Below are 16957 nucleotides of genomic sequence, written 5' to 3'. Positions count from 1 at the left end.
TATATTCATAATAAGTGTCACGGTTCGGGGCAGCGGCCGTGTGAAGAGTGGAAGGAGGACTCAAATGCAGCACTTATTCAGACGTGAAGGGTGATTTATTAACAATACCAGACATAAAGTGGAGATGGCAAACAGAACTAAGGACGAACTAACTGGGAGAAACTACACAAAGAAATAGCAAACCTGAGCATGAAGGGAGAACAGCAGGGAGAGCACGCAGGGGATTACACCAGGTATGAACACAGACGACGCGACGAGGAGCAGAGGAAAACACACACTAAAGTACACAAAGAGACACTGGGAAATCACACACAGGTGGGAGACACAGCTGGACCTGATTAACCTGACGAGACAGGGGAACACTAACACCAGGGACCAATAGAGGGAGCACAAACCCAAAACCCAGTATCTAAAATCCCAAAACACAAACCATCCCAAAACAGCCCAAGAATAATAAAGAGAATAATAACAATAAGGAACACAAACACAAAGTCACTGAGTCATGGCCGCAGGACCATGACAATAAGCCAGATACCTAGATAGCTGACATCTCCAAAGCTGAGATTACTCCAAAACATTACAGACAGATGAACAGGACTACAGACTGGAGGTAAAATAGATACATTTGAAGTTTGATTTTTGGTTGAACGCTATGTCACAATATATGAGCATAACATTAGCAAAGAAATCTAGATGTCTGATAAGGTGAATAGTGTTACGAAAATAAAAGCTATGTCATTGTCTTACCAGGATGGTTAACTGTAGTGTGCTGTACAACATCAAAACTACCAAGTGATCACAAGAAGTCTTGTGCTGCCAGTTTGAGTCTGAGCAGCTCTTTCTCCATCGGCTGTTTTTATTTCCACTTTTTTTCTTCTTTTCTTTTACTGTTAGTCTCATATTCCATGGTTTCGATTTCTGTTTTTTCTGGAAAGACACACACACACACACACACACACACACACACACACACACACACACACACACACACACACACACACACACACAAAAACACACACACACTCACACACACGCGTGCATAAAGGTACATGATGGATGAGGAAACCACTCAGCATATCATCATTACTGTGAGCAGAATGTGGCAGAGTCTCTATGCTGTCCAAGCCTCTTCCTCTTTTCCTCTCCCTTTGTGTTTGACTATGTTTTCTCTTGGGAACATTCTCCTTTGTGTGTGTGTGTTTAGTGTGTGTGTGTGTGTGTGTTTTTTGTGTGTGTTTTTTGTGTGCCCAAGGGAGAGTGGATCAGGTGCTACTACCAGGTGCACTATGAGCAAGAGAGCGAAGTGACTCCACAAGGACGAACCTTTCTTCAGTGAGTGTGTGAGGAACATGTGTGTGCAGTCAGATAAGCCACTGCTGTCAGTAAATAACACTTTCGAATGTTTAATTTCATTCTTGAAGAAAAGCATAGTGCTGAAATTAATTTAGCATAACATTCATTCCCAGTGCAACCTCTCTTGGCAGCAGATATTTCAAAACCTGAGCAAATAAACCCCATGGCTATCTGCGAGGGGAGTTTAGGAATAAGCCTAATCCATGTCTGAGAAAGAATCCCACAAAGAGCTTCTAGCTGCAGCAGCTAGAGGACTACTGGCTCTTTAGATATGATGCACACACAGCAGTGACTAGCTCAGCCTTGCATGGGTGTGTAATGTGTGTCAGTGTGTTAATCCTTGAAGGGAAGTAAGCTGGAGTGACGGGACTGAGTCTAAAAAATAAAAACCCAGACACCCCCCCAATCGACAGCACGCGCATGACTGAACTGCAGCACATATATTAATATGACAGTGCATGTGTCTGGGAAATGAGAGATGTTGGCCTTCTTATGTAAATGCACTGAAGACAAATTAGACAATGGAAAATAGACCACGAGTCCTTTGTGTCTGCCTGAGATGGAAAAATGAGAAGGCAAGCAATAACAAACATAAAAATGTTCACGTACACAAATGAAACAAAAGGAGAAGACAGGGGTTTGATGAGAAAAATGTTTTTGTATTTACCACATAAGAAAAGTCACCAGGATTGTAGTAAAAGCATTTTAGATCCGTTTTTTTAAGCTTGGTCTCACTTTTGTTTATCAAATTGCCAAAAATGAGAGAAAAATACACAAACTTCTGTTAAGTGAGTTAACATAAACTTTGTCTACTTACACGCATGGTTTGTTACACAAGGAGGCTGTGGAGCCTGTGTTTTGTACTTCTATCAAACTGAAAGAACGGTAAACCAGTGCACTGATTCAGACAATCATAAAGCAACAGTAACTATTATTTTGGCCACCTGGGTAAACAGAATGAGCTGTAAAAATGCTTTTATAGCCAACGTGCCAGCCTAGCTCTTTGTCAGGCAAATGTTAACTATTATGCATTAGGTCTAGCTCATCTAAGTCCCTGTTAGCAGATGATTCAATAATTGAATAAGTGACAGAATCAACAGCAGCAAGCTACACTATCAGAATTCTTGGAGCATGGGCCATGAAGGAGGAGCGGTGGCAGGGATCTTTCACTGCAGCTTGTGAAAGCTAGAAGATGTAGACCCAGATTTGTTAGCTTTACTCTCAGACTCCCCCCGAGTCGGCTGCTGTTTCGGCCTCTCTTCAATCCCAGTCTCCACTCGCAGACATCCCACGGTGGAAGCAGAGCAGTAGGTAAAGCCAGTTGTAATTGTAAGATGGGCTTTATGTAAACTCTCTCTTTTCTACACTTTTTCATTCAAATTATTCTTAAAGTTTAAATAAAAAATGTACATGAAAAGAGATATTTTTAACTTATAACTGATAACAGCAAGATAATTGTTAGTTTCATAAATAATTATGATCAATAATACTGACCATAATGATCCTAATTATGATTTCTACTTTAATCAAGCAGCCTCAGAACAAGTTGTGTTTTTTTTCTTATTTCCAGTCACAGAGTTCCTGTGGTGGATCCTCTTATCAAACAATCGAAGTGTGTCCCAGCTGCAAGATAAAGCTTCATATTTAAACTGCTGTAAACAGCTTCTTCTTCTTCTTTCGACTCTGTATGATGTCATAAGGAGAGAGTATCTCAGCTCTTTTTTCCAAGGGACAGCCAATCAGCAGGAAGTTCTCTTAAACAGTCAGAAGCTGAAATATCTTGTTTCAGACAGTGAATGAACTGAGAAGCTCCATCAAGGCCTGATATGAACTAAAGAAGGATTATTTTAAACTATAAATTATGCAAAGCTACTCTAGTAAAGTACAAGAATAAAAATTATGGGGTTGAATGTGATAAACTGCGCCATTTCAGCCCGACATTCACCAGTTGTGTTCTTTAACTGCCATAGGGACTACACTTTTCTCCCCCAAAAGTTAGCAACCACAAAATGTTAGTGGCTGAGTAAGTTTCGACAGATTTTTTTTCTGTGAAAAACATCCAGTGGTGGTGCTTGAGAAACAACACTTATGTGAGTGGAAACTTAAGCTAACCATTAATATAAAAAAATTTAATGTAACAACACAGGAATTCACAATTTAATGCATTTTGAAGACAGATCATTCATTATGTCAGGAAGTTGTTCAAGAAACTCGCTGCAGTATCCAGCAACCTTTGAAATTTTGTGTTGAAGGAGAGACTGAACAACAAAACAATGTTGCTGCTGTCCAAATGTGTACAATCTGCACTCTACATCACCACAAACACACCAGAAAACATGCAGAACTGAGGAGACATGCGGGAAACGAGGAATCTGATGTGAGTCACTCTGATCAGACGGAGGCCAGTAAACGTGACTCAGTGCTGACGTGGTGAGAAGCTCATTCATGTGAGTGCCAAAGCCACAGATAAGCGTGCTGTTTGCATGTCTCTCTCTCTTTCACACAAACACACCATCTGTCGTGAGTTCCTCCTCCATCTGACTTCCTCGAACTTTTAGTGAGTGTGTCACAAAAACAGAGTTCTCTCCAGATTTAACTGTAGCACAAAATATACATAATAGTGAAGCCAGCTGAGCTGCAGAAACTCAGCTCATATATGCACTCACCAAACACTTTAGTAGGTACACTCTGCTAGTACGCTTTTGCCTTTAAAACTCCCTGAACTCTTCATGGTGTAGATTCAACACGGTATTGGAAACACTCCTCAGAGATTTTGGTTCATGTTGACATGTCACGCAGATGCTGCAGATTTGTCAGCATGCACGCCTATGATGCCAATCTCCTACCACCACAACACACCAAAGGTGCTCTATTGGATGTAGACCTGGTGACTGTGGAGTGAACTCACTGTAAAGTTCAAGAAACCAGTTTGGAATGATTTCAGCTTTTGTGACATGGTGCATTATCGTGGTCAAATCAGCCATTGGAAGACGGGAACACTCTGGTCTTATGGGAATGAAAAATACTCAGGTAGGCTGCTGCGATTAAATACCGCTCAAATACTAACGGGCCCAAATGTGCCACTAAAACATCATCCACATCAGCTCAAAGCAATCTGCCAATTCTTATTAAACCTCTAACATTAACATCACATTGTTGTCAGTCACTGTTTTCTCTGTAAACCTTAGAAATGGGAGTGTAGAGAAATCCCAGTCGATCAGCACTTTCTGATGGGCAGGTCAGCTGCTCAGCCCAACTGACACCAAAAACCATGCCACGTTCACAATCACGTCAATCATCTTTCTTTCACATTCAAAATGGTTACCTGCCTAAATGCAGTTGCTTTCTGCCATGTGATTGGCTGATTAGATAGTTGCATTCACGAACAGATGAAATGTGCGCCTGAAAAAGCTGGTGCTATGCATACTGCTGTAGAGCACAGCTACCTGTTGATGCCAAACAAACACCCTAAAACCCTAAAGTGTTACATATTATTATCCCACCCATCTATCATCCATGTAATGGTGCGTTCACACCAGTGTAAAGAAAAATTTTGCCCTCCGTTACTTGTATTGTTGTCAGTTAACAAACTCACATACATTCATGTCTAACAGCTTACAGAACGAAGACTATAACTGATAGTTGGAATCAAGTAATATGAACATATTTTAATAACTTACTATTAAGTAGTGTCGCTTGTTTTTGGTTTTACTTTATTTTGCGCTATCAAATATTTAAGTTTAACATTGAGTAGTTATGTTCTTTATCGTGCTACCACATTTATGCATGGAAATATGTTAGCTAGCATATTTCCATATGAGCTATATACCATCATGCTACCAGATGTAAGGACAGAAATACCTTGGTGCCGTTATACTAGCACACTTTGGTACAAAAATCTTTGCTACTGTCAAGCAAGCACATTTAGGGCCAGAAATACACTGACACAAAGCACATGAACAGACAGCACAGATAAAAGACTCAATTACTGCCCGATACACTTTTTAAGTATAACCAGGGTGACCATATTGATGACATTTACAAACACTAAATAAAGTGTGTGCCTTTAGCTACATGTGGCTGATGGTCTGGATTTACTTTAGATAACTGCACATTTTCTGTCTAACCACATTTGTGCTCAGAGAGAGCTACAGTGGTACTATGGATGAATACAGTAAAGTAGTAAATCAAGAATTCAATTTATGGCTGCTTTAAACAAAACAAAAACAACTAATTACTCAGCTAAAATGCCTTTATTTGAAATGTAGTGAATAGGTCTTTATTTAAACTGTACTTGTATTGTAGATAACCCTTTATTTCTGTTTGTCTCTACATCATAAGTTGAATCTGTCATATTTTATCATAAAGACTCTTGACTCTTTGCACATATAGTACAAAGAATTCCTTCATTGCCAAATTTATTTTGTTAAATTTACTTTACAGCATTATGCTGTTGACATGGTGGAGAGCAGTTTTTTTTTCTTTTATAGAGACTAGAGAGACCGCTAGAGAGATTGTTTCTCTGTGTAACTTTTCCCGTTGTCATAAACCAGAGAGCCACTACTGAGGATCGTTGCTGACCCACTGCACTCTTGGTGTCGCAGCTTTGCTAATCTAAAAGGAAGGTAACTAAAACACAGTGATTCTGCATCATAGTTTCCAAAAGTCTCAGTCTCTGTCATGCCAGATTTTCAAAGTAAAACTGGGTCAAAGGCATTTTCAAAGTTTTATGGATCCAGTGTGGATCCTGGTTTAAACAACAGAGTCATTATTTACCCTGCAGTTCTCAGGCAGGGTTGACATAGCATGCAAATTTAATTCAAATCGCCCCACCTCTGCTCTACTTGTTCCAAGACAAACTTTGGGCATGTTTTTCCAGCAGCTCTGTGGGGAGTCTAAAATAACCCAAGGTGTACTGGGAGATGTAGTCCTACTCGCCTCCCTGTTAGGTTATCTTGGGTGTTGCACCGATAGCCCCCCAACACCACAGAGAGATTTCCCTTTTTATCAACCACCCAAAGAGTGTCTGATTATATAAGCAGAGGAAATCACCAGTGATATTCACACCACACACTCAAACACAACTTCAAACACACTGAACCTAGAGCACACAGGTTTGTTTGACTAGCTTTAGTTGTGTATCTATAGGTGTGTCTGTTATTAGCAATAGCTGAGTGCAGATGGTCTTGCATTAGACTGAATCCACTTGTACATGCACACACACATGCACTGTGCCAGACTCTTATCTCTCTTCCCCAGAGAGGCCAATCCTGACTTCCTGCAATCACTCAGGACTCACTTGGCTTGCCCGCATACAGTACAGGAAGGGAATGAGAGTGTGTGTGTGCGTGTGTGGCCCCCAAAACAGCTTCCTGCAGATAAACAAACAAAGGCCTAAGTGATATGCTCACCTTTTACCCTTTCCTCATGGTGTAAACACTTCATCACTTTCCCACTCTTTGAAGTAATTTAAAGCTTCACAAGACAACTTCACACCACTGCCCTCCCACAGTGGGGTGAAAAGTGATTTAGAAAAAAACAAGAGGTCTCATGTACAGACACAACCTATAACTGTTCTGTAAGAAATAACTAAAAATCGGCCAACCATTTTGACCAAACAAATCTACTGTAATTAAGCTCCACTAAGCCAGACTGTCTAGCTCCAGCAGTCTTTCTGGGGACACTGGTCAGTCCAAGGGGGCAAAGTAAACAGACAGAGAAAGCAGCATGCTAATAATGCTATGAAATACTATTCATTTCATAAGAACATTTAGTTTAGACTTTAATCAGCATTTTGCATAAAAATGCTGATTCAGTGATAAAGTGATGAAGTCACATATTGTACTAATTGAGTCTTGTTTACTTCTTAAGTTACCAGGATAATGTTCGCTATTGCTAATGGCTGTTGCTCTGCTCTCCAAACATTCAAAGATTCATCTTGTGTGATTTTTGTAAAAGTACACAAAATATTTATTTTCTGCTAGCATTAATTATTTCTCTCTTGATGCATACTCAATGATATGAGCATGATAGTAAGTAAATCCTCCAAAATAGATCTGTTCATCTGAACAGAATCAGTTTTTGGGGGCATTAGTTCTGTCTTTCACTAGAATAGATAGTATTTGAAATGTATGTACAGTAGTGGTAGCAGGGGCTTTCTTAAATAAATTAGGTGAGCCTACTTTGTGACACTAAAAACAGAGCAGTAACCATCAGTTTCTTCAGGGAGTATCTGATGTCATGGATGAAGTCTAACTCCCCCATCTTGGATTGCAGCTGGTACTGGTGGTCCTTGTACTGCTTTGAAGCTTCCTGGAGCTTGGCTGAGTACATCAACCAGTACTCCACTGCTACAGGCTCTGGTTAGTGGTCTTCAAGCTTACAGTGAATCTTCAGAGCACCACTTCTGCTACAGCTGCTACGGAAACAGGAGGAAGCTAGCAGCCACTTAACTTTCAAAAATATGAGTGAGGGGATTTTCCATGACCAATGGGTATGAAAGTTCGGCCCTATAGACTCCAATGTTATAATGTTCCACTTTACAGCATTGTGGCTGATACAAGAAATGTTTTTGCTAATCCAAAGATTAGCAAAAACATTTCTTGAGTGTCTGTCTCTACTATTTAGAGTCGCTGAACTGAACTGAGCATTTTTAATTCCTTACCCGATTAATATTCTACCCTGCGGTCTGGTACATGCCATCTAATAAAGTGTTGCTACATTTTTAGTGAATTAAAGTCTAACATTTTATTATGCTATTCAATTCAATTCAATTTTATTTATATAGCGCCAAATCACAACATAAGTCGCCTCAAGGTGCTTCATAGATACAGAGAAAAACCCAACAATCATATGACCCCCTATGAGCAAGCACTTTGGCAACAGTGGGAAGGAAAAACTCCCTTTTAACAGGAAGAAACCTCCAGCAGAACCAGGCTCAGGGAGGGGCGGCCATCTGCTGTGACCGGTTGGGGTGAGAGAAGGAAGACAGGATAAAGACATGCTGTGAAAGAGAGACAGAGGTTAATAACAGATATGATTCAATGCAGAGAGGTCTGTTAATACATAGTGAGTGAGAAAGGTGACTGGAAAGGAAAAACTCAATGCATCATGGGAATCCCCCGGCAGCCTATGTCTATTGCAGCATAACTAAGGGAGGATTCAGGGTCACCTGGTCCAGCCCTAACTATATGCTTTAGCAAAAAGGAAAGTTTTAAGCCTAATCTTGAAAGTAGAGATAGTGTCTGTCTCCTGAATCCAAACTGGAAGCTGGTTCCACAGAAGAGGGGCCTGAAAACTGAAGGCTCTGCCTCCCATTCTACTTTTAAATACTCTAGGAACAACAAGTAGGCCTGCAGAGCGAGAGCGAAGTGCTCTAATAGGGTGATATGGTACTACAAGGTCATTAAGATAAGATGGGGCCTGATTATTTAAGACCTTGTATGTGAGGAGCAGGATTTTGAATTCAATTCTGGATTTAACAGGAAGCCAATGAAGGGAAGCCAAAACACGAGAAATCTGCTCTCTCTTTCTAGTCCCTGTCAGCACTCTTGCTGCAGCATTTTGGATTAGCTGAAGGCTTTTCAGTGAGTTTTTTGGACATCCTGATAATAATGAATTACAGTAGTCCAGCCTGGAAGTAATAAATGCATGAACTAGTTTTTCAGCGTCACTCTGAGACAGGATATTTCTAATTTTAGAGATGTTGCGCAAATGGAAGAACGCAGTCTTACATATTTGTTTAATATGTGCATTGAAGGACATGTCCTGGTCAAAAATGACTCCAAGGTTCCTCACAGCGTTACTGGAGGCCAAGGTAATGCCATCCAGAGTAAGAATCTGGTTAGATACCATATTTCTAGGCTTTTCAGGGCCGAGTACAATAACCTCAGTTTTATCTGAATTAAGAAGCAGAAAGTTAGTGGCCATCCAGGTCTTTATGTCTTTAAGACATTCCTGCAGTTTAACTCATTGGTGTGTGTTATCTGGCTTCATGGACAGATAGAGCTGGGTGTCATCTGCATAGCAGTGAAAATGTATGCTATGTCTTCTAATGATACTGCCTAAGGGAAGCATGTATAATGTAAACAGAATTGGTCCTAGCACTGAACCCTGTGGAACTCCATAATTAACCTCAGTGTGTGAAGAGGACTCTCCATTTACATGAACAAATTGGAGTCTATTATATATCTTATTTTATTAGGGCAGCACGGTGGCACAGTGGTTAGCACTGTTGCTGCACAGCAAGAAGGTCCTGAGTTCAATTCCACCATCAGGCCGGGGGCTTTCTGTGTGGAGTTTGCATGTTCTCCCCGTGTTTGCGTGGGTTCCCTCCGGTTATTCTGGCTTCCTCCCACCGTCCAAAGACATGCAGCTTGTGGGGATAGGTTAATTGGATAATCCAAATTGCCACTAGGTGCGAATGGTTGTCTGTCCCTGTGTGTTAGCCCTGCAACAGACTGGCGACCTGTCCAGGGTGTACCCCGCCTCTCGCCCTATGACAGCTGGGATAGGCTCCAGCGACCCTGAAAAGGATAAGCGGACGTGAATGAATGGATGGATGGATGGAATATTTTATTAGTCTGTTACTTAGCTGATATGTACATCTGTCTATTATACCTATACAGTTTATAGATACAGCTTGCTAGCCAAGCTAGTTTTTTTTAAGTGGTCTTAAGTAAAAGTTCTGCAGGCTTTCTATAAGTCTGTCAAAGTTTTTCTTTAGACACTGACTGGTGGTTCATTTTCAACTTTTCTCATTTTCAGTACAGTCCTTTTTCCTGAACATTTTCAGGGGAATGATTTAACTGACCAATAAATCACTGCAGCACATAAAGGGCACCTAACTCAAGGGACAAACTAGTGTTGTGTTTACATGTAACAGGTAACTTAGCAAAGAATCAGTTTTAAAAGGTTTCGATCCTGTGTCTGTATCCTGCATCTTTGTTTCAGCAACAGAGCTTTATTATGTTGTTTTAAATGTATTTTTGTTGTTCTGGTCTGTGTGCGACTTCACACATGATGTTTCTGTTTCTGCTCCTGTTTCTATTTTTATTGCACTGAGCATATAAATGTCACAAAAATTAACCATGAGAATAATAAAGTTCTTGTGTGTGTGTATATAATTTGCTCCCATTTGTGGAACCTACAAGAAAAATATCAACAATAACACAGTTTGACAGGTATACAATTGTATTTTTTCACCAATAAAGTGATTCCCAAAGGTCTCTAAGAAGAAAATCTGTCATATCTTAGCATGCTTTACAGTGCATCCTTAAAAATTTTAAGTAAACTGGACAAAAGATCAAACACTATCTACAAGAGATAAACAATATCTGAAAGTCAAGTCCTTAAGAAATAAGAAACTATCCAGCAACGACCTGACGAAGGACCTAAGAGATGCATCTGCTCAATACTGTCTGCAGAAGTCTCAGCTAATGCAGTCAAAACACATCAGTCATGGCCTCCCTACAGCCCAGACCTCAACATTATTGAAGCAGGGTGGGATCAACTTGGCATAGAACAGAACAAAAAGCAGCCAGCAGCCAACATCCAACGAAGCAACCTAGTATCAAGGCAAAATGTGACACGCATGCAGAAATTGCATTACCAGCAGGGGGAGATAATATATGCCAAGCCACAAAGTCGGTAGTGAGCAAGTAGTGACTCCGTTACTGTACATGGAAGTTTTTCAACTTGTTTTGGTGGTCATAATAATAAACCTCTCCTAATCAGGTGTTTCTGATATTTAGTCCACTCCTTGACATAGTATAGCCATCACATTACTGCTGAATTTCATCTGACTAATAAATAACTGAACAACTGGAAACATCATTGCAAACACCACACAGAGGGCTGCATTTCATGTAAATGGACTGCATCATTGGAAGCATCCTGATAGGGTGCATCACTCTACTTTATGACAACTGGGCCGCTTTGGATGGCGAGCTGCTGAAGGACGGAAGAGAAAAATATTGGCATCCCTCGCTCCATGAGAGATGCATTAGTCACGCCAATATGAAAAGCTCAAAAGATCATCAAGGACACAGGTCAGGTGGTCCACACTCACTCTGTGGAAAATGATGGTGGGGCATTAAATCACAAGATGCCCATTTCCAAGAGAGTTTCTTCCCACAGGGAGTCAGAGTGGTGGGGTATGCTCACATACAAGCACTTACACTCTGGATTCCCTTCTATCAGTCATCATAGCATTTTGTGAGAAATATATCACTGATTACACTGCGCTGAGCTCAAAAATAGAATTAATCAGGCAGATAGGTTTGGGAGAACGGGTTTTATTTGCTGGGTGAATTTGGAATTCATGTTGAACTTGCGAAGAGTGTTTAAAAAATCCTAATAAAATTACATTGCTGGGGCACTTCAGTTTGTATTCCTTTAATTGGCACTAGTGAGGCCACGCAAGTCATCTAATTAAACTAATGACTGACATGGTGGGGAGGGGGAGGCTTTTAATCAGAGCGCCGTTAAACCCAGACTACGAAGTACAGGGTTAGGCAGATTAATGCAGGATTATGCCCATCTGCACTCCCACTGTCTAGGAACAGAAGCCAGCAAAAGGCTGGGAGTGCGCAATACATGACAAACAACTCCATCACAGAGACGTTTAACTGCATCCTGAAAAAATAAAGTTTGGTGAAAAATAGACCATCTCAGCTTCAGTTCTATCCATCACGCCTCAGCAGCTGTTGCCTACCAGCTTTAACATAGGGAGGAATCCAACAGAGTTTATTGGATAAAGATTAGAGTCCTGAATACTGACAAAAAAAGAGGAAGGTTACATTACTTTGCACAACTCTAGAGCTGAAATTATATTAGGGACGATTTAAGTTTTAGGTCATTCAAGCTAATGCTTAATTTCAGTCCATTACAGATATTTATTGTGTGAAAAGAGGTTTTTATTTGATTTGTTTTACATATCAGGGCCTAAAAGGGAAGATTCTTGATGGCTTAAATTCTTTAAATATTTTAAGCAAATCAACTTATGCTCTGCTCGAGTATGGAAGTGGAATAGATTCACAAATTACTACCCTCATTCAGCAATTCTGACTTGCAACCTCATATTTGCTGAATGCTGAGGTCTGGACGGTACTTTGGATAAAAGGTTATAATATGAAATGTGACTTTTTATACTCTGCAGACTTCTGTATTCCCACACTCTGACAATAGTTTCTATGTGTGACTTTTGAACACTTTTTAGGGAGTACTGCATGAATCATCAGAGATATCATGAGAGAATCTATGAGAGAATTCTGATGGTGGTGAAATCAAATTTGACTGGTGCAGTTTTCCTTTTTTGTTACCACTGAAACGTTACGTTAACTTACCAGTAAGTCTCAGTAAGCTGTTGAAATTTTGTTGATATTTTCTTTGACTCCAGGAAAAAAACGACACCATTATTCTCAATAAAGAACCAGTTTCTTTTCTTACAGCTCCTCATCATATCATCTTTGATCATTTAGCCACAGTGACAGAACTAGGACTATACCTTAATATTCTTTAACTGTCAGGGAGTCAGCTGCCAGGACCTTAAATTTTTGCTGTTGATTACAACACTTTGCAATCAAAAAATACAATTTCTGCTGTTTTCCAAAAAGCCACTGATACGACCAAATTCAACAATAATCAGTTAAAATAGTTCAACAGTTTTGTCACAAAATACAAATAATTTTTTTCCACATTTGGTCTGGTTTTCTGTAGCTCAAGAAGTAGAGCAGGTCATCTACTAAGGTTGGTGGTTTGATCCCTGGCTGCTCTGGATGCCTCTGGATGTATTCGTGTGAGTGTTAAGTAGAAAAGCACTTAGGCATAGAGAAAGGTACTTATATGAAGGAGGCATGTTGTAAAAAGTGCTATATAAGCACCAGCTCATTTTATCGTTCTCTTTTCCTTAGTCCACTTTTGCATCTTTTCAACAAACTATCCTATCAAACTGAAAAGGATACCCATTTCCATACCAAAAGAAGCAAAAAAAATGTTTTTTCACAAAGCGCTTATGTTTTGTTGTTATTTGGATGAGGTTGTGCAGATATGATCCAATATGATGCAGGCTGGTGTATTCAGTGATGCCCCAGATCCTTCCAGAAGGCCTTTGGCCACTGGCATCAGCGCCAGCATTTGGCCATGTATTACACCGCTAATAGTTAGCTATAACTGCCACTAATACAAGACACATTATAAGACATGTCTTCGAAAGACTCCTGAATTTACATATATGGGAGAATTTCGTAAGAACAAAGACGGTGGGACCTTCCAGAGAAGAAAAAGGATTTCTTAAGAATGATTTGACTGGTGTTGGATAATACTGTTACTGCTTTATTCTAGTGACCACTGAAATGCAAGTTAGTGTACAAAATGCCTCAGATTAACTGCTCATAAGATGTGTTACCAAGATGGCTTCCAAGTGCTGAGATATGCTTCTAGAAGAATGTCGATATTGGTACACTGCCATCAATAAATGTCAACTCATATAGGTGTCAGTAAGGTATAAATTGAAAGTAAGACAAATATCTGGATGGTGCATTCTCTTCACCCCTAGTAATTAGGTGTAATTTGTACCTATACTAATTAATTTCAACCTGTAACATGTTAGCTAAATAACAACACACACAGACAAACAGATCTGATTTAGCCATTCCAGCCAACAGAGACATCACAATAATGTAGCATGTACATAGTGTGGGAGATAATCCACTCATTTCCAAACAAAGGATTTGTGTTTCCTTCGAACACAACTGTAAACCACCAGCTGGCTCCATCACACATCCGGCCCAGCAGTGGAGGCAGGGGAAACTAAAATGTGACCAAAATGTGTGAGAAAAACAAGACCACACCAGGGCGGGAAAAGTAAAACCCGTGTCACACATGTACATGCACACAGTTCCAGGTGAGGGTCATCTTTTCCAGTCTGTCACGATGCTCCCTTCACTGTCTCTGCTGTTATTTTCTCCTTTTTATCTTCAACTGCTTTTTTTTATATCTCAGTACAGCCACAGTCTCCCGCTGTTATTGTTGCTTTGTATTTTACACGTGATGTTCAAATGTGTGTCAGCTATACCTTACATTAACAGCAATACCTTACATTAACAGCAATGATTCTAATATGATTCAGAGAATATGAGAATGTGCTCATGTGGTCTTCAAGCATAATTTTATAGTGATGTTTTTTGCTGTCAACACAATATTTCTGCAGTGACTAAGAGCTGCCGTGCTGAGTTCAGCATTAATATAGGACCACATTTTTTACAAGCACCAACAATACAATGATTATTAAATAAAAACACAAACACGGGGTAACAATAATACTAAACATGGACCTTTTAAGATTAATGGGCCTGTAATACGTTATATATATATATATATATATATATATATATATATATATATATATATATATATATATATATATATGACACACGATATTATGGCTGTACGTCCACACACACACACACACACACACACACACACACACACACACACACACACACACACACGTACGTACCACCTTACTATAATATTTAGCTCCTTCCTTCGCTCACATACACGTATAAACACAGAGAAACACAGGAAAGACAAGGCCTACCTTAAGTGTTGTTTTTCCTCAATTCAGCGGCGATGAGAATAACAACCGTCTGACCGGTGGATAATAGGTCGGTCACGGTCGGGTTAATATCCAGCCCTCGGTGTATCCTTCTCCGTAAAACCCCGGTACAAACCAGCGGACCCGTTGTTGTGCGCGAGGCGGATTCCCACACTTCCCAAATTCCCCGTTCATTACCGGATATTAATATATTTTTATCAGTAGATGGACTGGTTATATTACGCTCATTATTCTCCTTCCACCGGTGAGCACGAGCTGACGTCTGAAGAGCTCCGGTGGCACGAGTCTCCTCCGGTCGACGGGAGGTGCTGCATTATTCATAAGAGGGGCGTGGCCAATACGCGGAGTGTGTGTGTTTGGGTGCGCGCGCGTGCTACAAACAACAGAATGCTTGGGCTGGGTTCAGTTAAACCAGCGTAGTCGCGATGAAGCGCTCGCGACGACGACATCTAGCGGCCAAAAGGTAATTTGCAGAAATAAATCTAATCAAAAGGCACATTTATTTTGCTGGAGAAAGTCAATGAGCAACATGGTTACGTTATATGATTCGTAGAGTAACAAATGCGTGTTAATCCGCATGTGAAAATAGACCACTGTTGTGTTAGTGTGCTTGTATCAGTTTTTTGTCTCTGTAACGTGGTTGTTTTTTGCTTGTTTGTTTATTGTTTTTAGCTGACCTGTTCACCTGTTATCTCAAGGCTTTAAGTTTGCACGATTTGGGCACGTTGAGTGACAGGTGAATCTAAACGATGAATCCTGAATGTCTTGCGGAACAAAATGATCTCATCAGATCAAATTACATGCTTCCACTCATCAGGTGTTCCTTGGCACATGCAGCAAAGAGGAAATATTAGTCCCTCTTTCCCGGGGTGTTTCTCATGAAAGCCACGGATATCTTTTGCACCTTCACAGGACGTTACAGTGATGTATTAACAACCTCTTTTTTCTCCTCTTGAGTAGTCTTTTCCAAAATATTGCTCAACAACTAATGACCTTAGATGCATGAAGAGCTAACCAAACAATTTTCAAGCTACTTGTTAAGTGAAATATTGCTAGCATTTTACAAAACTGTCATTGAACAGCAGCTACTCTGTGTGATGCTTCCACAGACTGAATATAAAAATGTAGAGCCACAAAGACATCAGTGAATACTCCCGGTCATGTAGTCTTTCAGAGTGTCAACTTGTCTGAGAAACCAAGGGACATTGGCTCTGATAGGCTAGCAATGACATGGTAAAACATACCCTACTTTCAAACTAGCAGTTTAGACCATCAAGTCGTCAGGAAGGTGCTTACTGAGGTCACAAATAAACGGAGATAACAACAATTGTTGTTTCAGTGTACACCGGTACTTGGTGCCACATTACCTAAGCAGATTTAGATGCATGCTCCACAGCTGTGTCCTAAAACATAAATCCAAAAAACTTTGCCTCCTCTTCTTCATTATTTAACATGCAGTTCTTGTTTGAACCAAATATTTCAAATTTGGAGTCATCACACCATAAGACCTGCTGTGACTGATTTTCAATTTAGCAATTCCATGGAGACCATGGATGGATCAATTATAAGGCATAATAAGGACAAAGACATCTTTCTAACATTCACACTGCACCGCATCCATCAGAGAACAACTTGAGGTTATCCCCAAGGATATCTGTCTAGAATGGAGCAACCAGGGATCAAAACACCAGCCTTCCTAATAGTAGAGGACCCGCTCTAACGCTTGAGCTATAGGAAATCACTTGCAAAGGTAAAGAACCTACAATAATACAGAGAAGACCCCAACAATCACGTCTCACTATGAGCAATGGCTTTGGTGACAGTGGGAAGGAAAAACTGCCCTCTCTACTTTCAAGATTAGGCTTAAAACTTTTCTTTCAACGCATAGTTAGGGCTGGATCAGGTGATCCTGAATCTAATAACCCCCAGGATGTTGCCTCTACCTGAGCTTGAAAGTAGAGAGGGTGTCTTTCTCCTGAATCCAAA

At 40.3% G+C, this 16957-nt stretch overlaps 1 protein-coding gene across 2 annotated transcripts in view; it reads right to left on the bottom strand.

Annotated features, from left to right (window-relative positions):
• tanc2a (tetratricopeptide repeat, ankyrin repeat and coiled-coil containing 2a) overlaps window positions 1–15251 on the bottom strand; it is a 57104-nt gene extending 41853 nt beyond the window's left edge. For both annotated transcript variants that reach the window (XM_080905063.1, XM_080905064.1), the window contains exon 1: window positions 14954–15251. The gene's annotated coding sequence lies outside the window, so the exon portion shown is untranslated. The remainder of the gene's footprint in view (window positions 1–14953) is intronic.
• Between the last annotated feature and the right edge of the window lie 1706 nt (window positions 15252–16957).

Source organism: Rhamphochromis sp. 'chilingali', assembly GCF_963969265.1.
Source record: "Rhamphochromis sp. 'chilingali' genome assembly, chromosome: 15".
Classification (NCBI taxonomy): domain Eukaryota; kingdom Metazoa; phylum Chordata; class Actinopteri; order Cichliformes; family Cichlidae; genus Rhamphochromis; species Rhamphochromis sp. 'chilingali'.
This window is presented reverse-complemented; position numbering and strand designations above follow the sequence as displayed.